This window comes from Elephantulus edwardii, unplaced genomic scaffold, assembly GCF_000299155.1.
Source record: "Elephantulus edwardii isolate Elephantulus edwardi_28Jun2011 unplaced genomic scaffold, EleEdw1.0 scaffold00297, whole genome shotgun sequence".
Lineage (NCBI taxonomy): Eukaryota > Metazoa > Chordata > Mammalia > Macroscelidea > Macroscelididae > Elephantulus > Elephantulus edwardii.
The window spans coordinates 2,030,957-2,040,253 of NW_006400047.1; the positions used below are offsets into that span (position 1 = coordinate 2,030,957).

The 9,297-nt window shown below is 41.1% G+C and overlaps 1 pseudogene; it reads right to left on the reverse strand.

The window, feature by feature from the left end:
- Positions 1–8,824, reverse strand: part of LOC102849456 — an 18,929-nt pseudogene extending 10,105 nt beyond the window's left edge.
- Between the last annotated feature and the right edge of the window lie 473 nt (positions 8,825–9,297).

Consider the following 9,297-nt stretch of genomic DNA (forward strand, 5'->3'; position numbering starts at 1 on the left):
AGGAGAGGAAGGCCCTCTATGAGGTGGATTGATTCAGTGACTGGGATAATTGGGATGGGAGTGTCAGAGACAGTGCAATTGGCACAGGACAGAGCGGAGTTTAGGGCTGTTGTACATAGGGTCGCTATGAGTCACAGGCGACTCGACGGCACATAACAACAACAACAACAGCGCTCAAGTATTCTACAAATTCTAGATATAAGTTCCTTATCAGACATGTCATTGACAAGTATTTTTTCCCCAGTCTGGGGCTTCCCTTTTGGAGAAGTTTTTGGATGTACGTAGGGATTTGATTCTTAGAAGGTCCCATTCATCTATTTTATCCTCTCCTGGTTGTAGGTTTTTCAGGATGCTTGGAAGACTCTTTATGTTGTAGATTAGGAGTTCTAGAGTTCTTCCAAGATTTTCTCTAATGAAGTTTATACTCCTTCGTTTTAGTCCTAGGTCTATGATCCACTTTGAGTTGGTTTTTGTATATGGAGTGAGGTGTGGATCTTGCTTCAGTTTTCTGCAGATAGTTTTCCAATTTTGCCAACACCATTTGTTAAAAAGGCTGTTGTTTCCCCACTTAACTGAACTGTTACCAGTTCTACATAAACTAATTCAGAAAATAGAAATAAATGGAATTCTTCCAGACTCATTCTATGAAGCAAACATATCCTTGATACCAAAACCAGGTAAAGACAACACCAAAATAGAAAACTATAGGCCAATATCTCTCATGAACATAGATGCAAAAATCCTGAATAAAACCCTGACCAATAGAATCCAACAATATATTAAAAAAATAATTCACCATGACCAAGTGGAATTCATAATAGGTATGCAAGGATGGTTCAACATAAGAAAAACAATCAATGTAATTCATCACATTAACAAAGCAAAGAACAAGAACCACCTGATCCTGTCAATTGGTGCAGAAAAGGCCTTTGACAAAATCCAATACCCTTTCCTGATTCAAACACTCAACAAAATAGGATTAGAGGGGAATTTCTTCAACACAGTAAAAAGTATATACACAAACCCGAGAGCCAACATTGTTCTCAATGGAGAAACATTAAAGGCATTCCCTTTTTAGAACAGGAACTAGGCAAGGATGCCCACTATCACCCCTCACTTAATATTGTTTTCGAAGTCTTAGCAATAACATTAAGACAAGAGAAGGAAATAAGAGATACCCAAATTGGCAAAGAGGAGGTAAAATTATCTCAATATGCAGATGATATGATAGTATACTTAGAAAACCACAAAGACTCACCAACAAAACTACTGAACACAGTTGAGTAATCAGCAAAGTGGCAAGATACAAGATCAACATAAAAAATCCGTTGGATTTTTCTACAGTGACAAAGAGAATACAGAGCTGGAACTAAGAAAACAATACCCTTCACAACAGCCAATCACAAGATTAAATACTTCGGAGTAAATCTAACTAGAAGCACAAAGCATCTGTTCAAAGAAAATTACAAAACATTACTGCAAGAAACAAAAAGAGACATGGAGAAATGGAAAAATATCCTTTGCTTATTGATAGGAGCACTCAATATTGTAAAAATGACAATACTACCAAAGGCAATTTCCATGTTCAATGCAATACCAATACAAATACCAATTCCATTCTTCAAAGAATGGAAAAAGCAATCTCCAGTTTCATTTGGAATGGAAAGAAGCCCCGAATAAGAAAAGCACTCTTTAAAAAAAGAAACAAGGTAGGAGGCGTCTCACTCCCTGATTTTAAATCCTACGACACTGCCATGATGGTCAAGACAGTGTGGTACTGGTACAGTGACAGACACATAGATCAATGGAATAGAATTGAGAACCTAGTAATCAGTCTGTCTAGGGATGGTCAACTGATTTTTGACAAGGAACATGAATTTTGGGCTGACTTAGGGACCTGAGGACTGTGCCCTTTACCTTGTAAGATCTGACACGTTGAGGTAGGAGTAAGTTAGTGGCAGAGAAGGGAAAAACACCATTAGCAATTGATCCTTAGGGACATTTTTGCATTAGTCACTTAAGCTAAACACTGTTATACCATGTCAATGAATATAAGGCATGCTGACAAGTCATTAAAAGAAATGAAAGTTAAAGGAGCTCTGGTGGCCTAGTAGCAAGAAGCTGCACTGCAGTCCCAGGGGTACGCAGTTCAAATCCACCAGATGCTCTGCTGGAGAAGGAGGGGCAATCTCCTCCTGGATCAGTCAGACCCAATTTGACAGTACACACACGAAAAAATAATAAAATTAAAAAAAAAAGAAATGAAAGTTAAAAAGCACTCAAAATGCAGTAATGGGGACAGAAAGAAAAGTTAGCATGGCCATACCCAGCTGACAACATAAAAAGGTCAGTGTTCCTGTGTATAAGTGTTTCTCTTCCTAGATAATATTCTTTGAATTTATTAAAACCTAAGTGTTAGGCTGAAGGCAAAACAATGCCTTAAATAAGTGTGACACATTTTAAAATTCTTTCTAGTTGGGGCTCACTGTCTCTCATGTTTTCAGTTCATCACTCAAGATGCCTTTTCCCCCAGTAGCAGACATGATGACATTTAGTTTTTACATTCTTAACATATTTTTCAAATTTGTTATAATTTTATAATTAATTATTTTCTTTTTATTTGAGTGAAAGTTTACAAATCATCTTTGTTTTCCGTATGATCATCCATAGGTACTTTGTTTCATAACATTAATTGCCATTGATTAATGTAATTAATTATAATGTCTAATAAAATTCTGTGTACTCCTTCCATCTTGTTTTTATGTTTCCTGGCTCATTCAAATCTCTGCCCACAGCATCCTTAAATATTGCATCGTGAGGCTTGATTTTGTTCTACACTGAAAGCCGCCACTATCAGGAACATTCCTATCTTCCCCTGTGTGGGAAGAGAGCATGCTAAATTGCATGTAACTCTAAGATTTCTGATGCTGATTTAAAGTATTTTTGGTCCTTTGCATTTCCGTATAAATTTAGAAGTAATTTGGCAACCCAGCCACCAGCACTTAAAGCAAAGTTTGGGGTTTGGGATAGCAATGATCTTCAGATCAGATTGGAGATAATGGACTTTACAATATTGAGTCTTTTAGTCCTTGAACAGGAGAACAGTTACAACCCTGACACACATCTTTTGTGATTTCTAAACCTTGTACTGTTTGTTTTGTTTGGACAATTTTTTTCTAGGTCTTTGTATATGTTTTGGATGAGCACAATGAAGTGTTCTGGAATCTCCATTCTTCTCAATGTTATCTGTAATTTGTTATGATTCACACGGTCAAACATCTTTGCAGTCAAGAATCTATCAGATGTTCTCTATCTACAGCTAAAATCCATCAGCAGTGATATCCTTGGTGCCATACCTCTTCTGAATCCAGTTTGAATTTCTGGCAGTTCTCTTGATGTACTGTTCCAGTTGATTTTTAATAATTTTCAGCAAGACTGTACTTGCTTGTGATATTGTTTGATAATTTCCATATTCTGTTGAATCATGGCATCTTACTGATCATGTTGATCAGGTACATCTTATTTAAACTGACATCCTTATTCTTTAGAACTCTGGAGAGGTCCGTGACAGCAGATTTCCTCAGGGCAACATGTTTTTTTTATTTCTTGACTGCTATTACCATGGGTTGTGGATTCAAGTACAATGAAATAAATTTTTTTTTGTCTGATACCTGTTTTATTTTTATTGTGTTCTTTTTAAAATATACTGGTTTATTTATAATGAAATAATTTTTAACGTCAATTTTTTTTCTCTACTATCATGATAGATGGATAAGAGATTGAAAGTGTTAACAATTTCAGCTTGCTTGTTTCACAATCAACACTTTAGCACCAGCAGTCAGGAAATCAAAAGACAAATTGCATTAGGAAATTATGATGTCTGGGATTTCTCCAGAGAGCTGAAGAGCAATGATGACAGAATTGATAACTTTGAGTTGTGGTGCTGGAAGAGTATTGAACATACACCATAGACTGTGAAAAGAACAAATATGTCTGTTCTGGAGAGGGTGAAGCCATTTGCTCTTTGAAGACAAGGATTTTGAAGCACATTTACTTTGGGTATGCTGCCAGAAGGGGCCAGTCCTTGGAGAAGGACATCATACTTGTAAGGGTGGAGGGACAGCACAATAGAGGAAGACTCCGGATGAGATGGATTGACACAGTTACTGGGGTAATGGAGGTAGGTGTGCCAGAGACAGTGAGACTGCTCAGCATAGGGCAGGGTTCAGAGCTATTGTATGCAGGGTCGCTATGAGTCGTAGTTGACTCAACACCACATAACAACATCATCATAATGATGTTGCCTGTTGGTTCCATGAGGATTTTTGCTTTCTTGATGTTGAGATGTAATCCATATTGAGGGCTGTAGCTTTGATATGAATAAATCTGTCTTGGAAGAAGTACAACAAAGGATCCTTAGAGGCAAGAGTGGATAAACAGTCTCACATACTTTGGCCATACTGTCAGAAGGAATTGTTGTTAGTTGTTGTCAAATACAACTCAATAGTGACCCTATGAACAACAATTCTGTGCTATTTCCATAATTTATGACATATTTGATCCCACTGCAGTGGTTACTGTGTCAATTAATCAGGATGAGGGTCTTCTTTTTTGCTGACCTTTCCAAATATGATATTCCTCTCCAAGGATTAGCAACTCCTGACAGCATGCCCAAAGAAAGTGAGACAAAGCTTTGTCATCTTTTCCTCCAAGGAGCACTCTTGCTGCATTGTCTCCAAGACAATGTTTGTTCTTTTTGTAGTCCTTGGGATATTCAGGACTCTTTTCCAACACTAAATCTCAAATACATCAATTCTTCTTTCGTCATCCTTATTTATTATCCAGCTCTCTGATGCATAACAAGTAATTGGAAAACTCACAGGCTGAATTATGCATACCTTATTGCTTCTCAGTAATTTTAAGAGGTAGGTCCCTGAATGCAGACTTTCCCAATGCAGCATGTCTCCTAATTTTCTGATTTCTATATGACTTCTATATTTTCTGTTGATTGTGGATCCAAGTAAAATGAAGTATTGGTGATTTCCGTGTTTTCTCTATCATGATGTTGCCTATCAATCTAGTGGTGAAATTTTTTGTTTTGTTAATGTTGAGATGTAATCCATATAGAAAGCTGTGGATCTTCTGCAGCAAGCACTTCAAATCCTCCTCTATTTCAACAAGCAAGGTTGTGTCACTTGCATAATATAGGTTGTTGATGAATCTTCCTCTGATCTTGATGTCATTCTTTTTCATAGAGTCCAGCTTCTGAAATGATTTGCTTAGCATACAGATTCAATAGATATTGAGAGAGGACACAATCCTAATGTACACCTTCGCTGATTTTAAACCCCATAGTATTCCCTTGCTCTGCTCAAACAATTGCCTCTTAACCTAGGTTGAGGTTTGGTTTTTATTTTTTTTAAATTTTATTTTATTATTTTTTGTGTGTATGTGTACCATCAGATCAGATCTGACTGGTACAGGAGATTTGCCCCTCCTTCTCCAGCAGAGCATCTGGTGGATTCGAACTGCATACCTCTGGGATTGCAGTGCAACTTCTTGCCACTAGGCCACCAGAGCTCCCTACATTGAGGTTTTTTTAATGAGCATAGTTAAGTGTTCTGGGATTCCCATTCTTCTCAATGTTAGCCAGTATTTATTGTGGTCCACATAGTCAAATGCCTTTGCAAAGTCAATAAAGCACAAATAGACATTCTTCTGGTATTACCTGCTTTCAGCTGGGATTCATCTGACATCAGCAATGTTATCTCTGGTGCCAAGGGCTCTTCTAAACCCAGCCCCTTCAGAAAGGTTGTTGTTGTGTTGTTGAGTGCTGTACAGTCAGAACCAACTCATGGGTTTTTAAGGCAGTAAATTTCATGGGAGGAGACTGTCCAAACTTTTCCTACGGAGCAGCTGGTGGATTCAAACCATGTACCTTGGAATTTCAGCACAACTTCTTAGCACTAGGCCACCAGAGTTCCCTTCAGAAGGGGTAGTCTTTGGAAAACGACACCATGGTTGGAAACGTATCGAAAGAGATGAAGACTCTTAAATTAGGTAGACTGACACAGTGACTGCAACTATGGGCTTGAACATGGTAGACATGGTGACAGTGGCACAGGATAAGGCAAGCTTTCAATCTGTTTACAGGGACAAGATGACCTGTACTTGACTTGATGGCACTAACCAAAAAGAGTTGTTAAGAGACAGCAGCTGTCAAGCAGATAAATGAACCCAGATTGCCAGTCTATTCTCTGAACTGCTGTGTAGTCTTCTTTAATCTCTTTCTCATGTGCTTTTTAAAAAAGAAATAAGAGTAAAATAGAATGATTTATACCTAAATACCTATTTGGCAAGTGGCTTTGGTTATACAACTGATGGCTAACTTAAAGGTTAGCGTTCGACTCCCCCAGCTGCATGAAGGGGGAACATGGGGCAGTTTGTCTCCATAAAGATCACCACCTTGGGAGCCCAGTGGGCAGTTCCACTCTATCCTACAGGGTCACTATGAATTGCAATTGACTCATGGGGGTTTTGGTTTGGGCACTCACTTGGAAGATAACATTAAAGGCTTGATAGAAAATTTATAAAAAGCTCTAACATGCTTGTAGTGTTTTTTGAAATGCTTTCTCAATAGGAGCTTGCTATGGATGGGAAGCATTAAGAAATTTTCATGTATAAAATTTTAAAAATGTTCACTATAGTTTTAGTATTATTCAATTATGTAGCTGGACTCTAATTTCTATCATATGGGGAAGTGCTGAAAACTATAAAACCAAGTTATTAGACTGCTTTGAAAAGGTATGGAGGTAGGACACATTTATGAGGAGAAATGTGCCATCAGGATTGGAGGAAGACTCATTAACTATCTGCATTATGTAAATGACACAACCCTGCTTGCTGAAATTGAGGATGACCTGAAGGTCAAGGACTGAAGCCTTCAATATGGATTGAAGCTCAATATCAAGAAAAAAGATTCTCACCACTGGGCCAAATGGTAGAATAGTGATGGATGGCTAAGAGATTGAAGTTGTAAACAGCTGTAGTTTGTTTGGCTTCACAATCAACTCTTGGCACCAGCAGCCAGGAAATTAAAAGACATATTGCAGTGGGAAAGCCTGCTGTTAGGGACTGCTCCAAAGTACTGAAGAGCAATGATGTCAGTCTAGAGACTAAGGTGCACCTGATCCAGGTCATGGTCTTTGCAGTCACTTGCTATGCATCAGAGAGCTGGACAATGACTAGGGATGATGGAGGGAGAATTGATGCCTCTGAGCTGTGGTGCTAGAGAGGAGTATTGAATATACTATGGACTACTAAGAGAACAAATGGGCTCATCCTAGAAAAACCAGGCTACTCCTTGAAGGCAAGGATTCTGAAGCTTCCTCTGACATAATTTGGACATGTTGCAAGGAGGGACCAGTCCTTGGAGAGGGACATCATGCTTGGGAGGATGGAGGAACAGTACAGGAGAGGAAGACCCTCGATGAGATGGATTCAGTGACTAGGGTTAATGGGGTAGGTGTGTCTGAATAAGATTGGCACAGGATAGAACAGGGTTTAGGGCTGTTGTACATAGAGTTGCAGGTGACTGGATGGCATGTAACAACAACAACATTAGATTGCTTAACTTTTAAAATTAATTTATATTTCAGTTAAATTGGAATCACTATCTGTGGTAGACAGAACAATATTCCTGGAAATATGCTTAAGTACTCGTTCCCAGTCTGCAGTGTTTTTGCTGTTAGGTGCCATCGAGTGGAGTACAACTCATAGCCATCCTATGAACAACAGATCTGAGCTCTGTGCTATATCCTATGCCATCCTCACAATCTCTAACATACTCCTCTCCTCCATCCTTCTTTAACCCTAAACAAAAGATGCTTCTTGTTAAAACTAACGCATAAAGACAATGAGAAAAGCAGAGGGGTGCTGTGGCCAGAACAGTAAAGGAAGAGTCAGCATGCATTCACAGCCCCAGGCCCTTGCTGGGCAGGAATGCCAGGCCGCTCTCTTGGATCCTGCAGGGTTGTGTGAGGCGGCATCCCCTCAGAGCAGAGGGTTTGGTGAGAGAAACAGGATCTACAGCTAACGCTATGCCAAAGGGCAGAGGTGAGGCCTTGATCTGAGATTCCCTCCCTGCATAAACTGTGGCTCCTTTCTCCGGCCTGCTTACGTGTTTTGGGTGCAAGAGAGCAGTCAGGTAAACAGAAAGGGCAGGAGGAAGTGAGTGGACGACCTGGGGCGAGGGGGAAGGGCAGGGCCTGAGTTAGTCCCGGGATGAAGGCATGGGGTGTCTACAGAGTCAGGCCCACTGGGGACCTTCTGGTCAGGGCCTGGCAATCTGGCCCAGGCGGCCACTGCTGGACTCCCACCCCTGATCCCGCACCCCAGCCCCTGACCTGCACCCTGCCCTTGCCTGGGTCCAGCTTCAGCTCACCCGGGGCAGCGGCGGTCGGTCTGGTCTCGTTCGGAGGCTCCCCCAGACACCACTCAGAGGTCGGGACCTGCAGGCGCAAGGCTCGGCTGGACAGGCCTTACCAGTAACCCGGAAAGCCGCTTCCGCCCGGGGTTGGCTGGCCGCGCCCCTTTCCGCGGACGGGAGAGCAGGGCAGCCTGGGGCTGGAAGGCGCAGAAAGGCAATTGCAGCCAGGGAATCCGCCGCTGGGCCCCTACGGGTGTGTCCATAGGTGTGTCCACTGCTGTGGCTGTGGGTGGTCCGCAGGTGTGTGAACTGATGGGTCCGAAGGTGTGTGCTCACCGGTGTGTCCACTACTGTATCTGCTAATGTGTCCCCATGTGTTCCCACTAGTGTGTCCATGGATGAGTCAGTTCTTCAGTGCGTCCTTGGAGGCAAGGATTCTGAAACTTTGTCTGACATACTTTGTACATGTTGCAAGGAGGGACCAGTAGGGACGTCATGCTTGGGAGGGTGGAGGGACAGCGCAGGAGAGAAAGACCCTTGATGAGATGGATTGACTCAGTGACTGGTGTAATGGGGGTAGATGTGTCAGAGACAACGTTGGCTGAAGAGAAAGCAAGGTTTAGGGCTCTTGTACACAGGGTCGCTATGAGTAGCAAGCTACACGATGACACATAACAGGAAGTCTATTCCTAAACCAAAAAGCTGATGTCTGAATAGAGCAAGGGAACACTCCATAGATTAAAATCAAGAAAGGTGTGTGTCAGGGTTGTATCCTCTCTCCATACCGATTCAGTCTGTATGTTGAGCAAACCATTTGAGAGTCAAGATTGGAGGAAGACTCATCAACACCCTGTGCTAAGCTGAAAGTG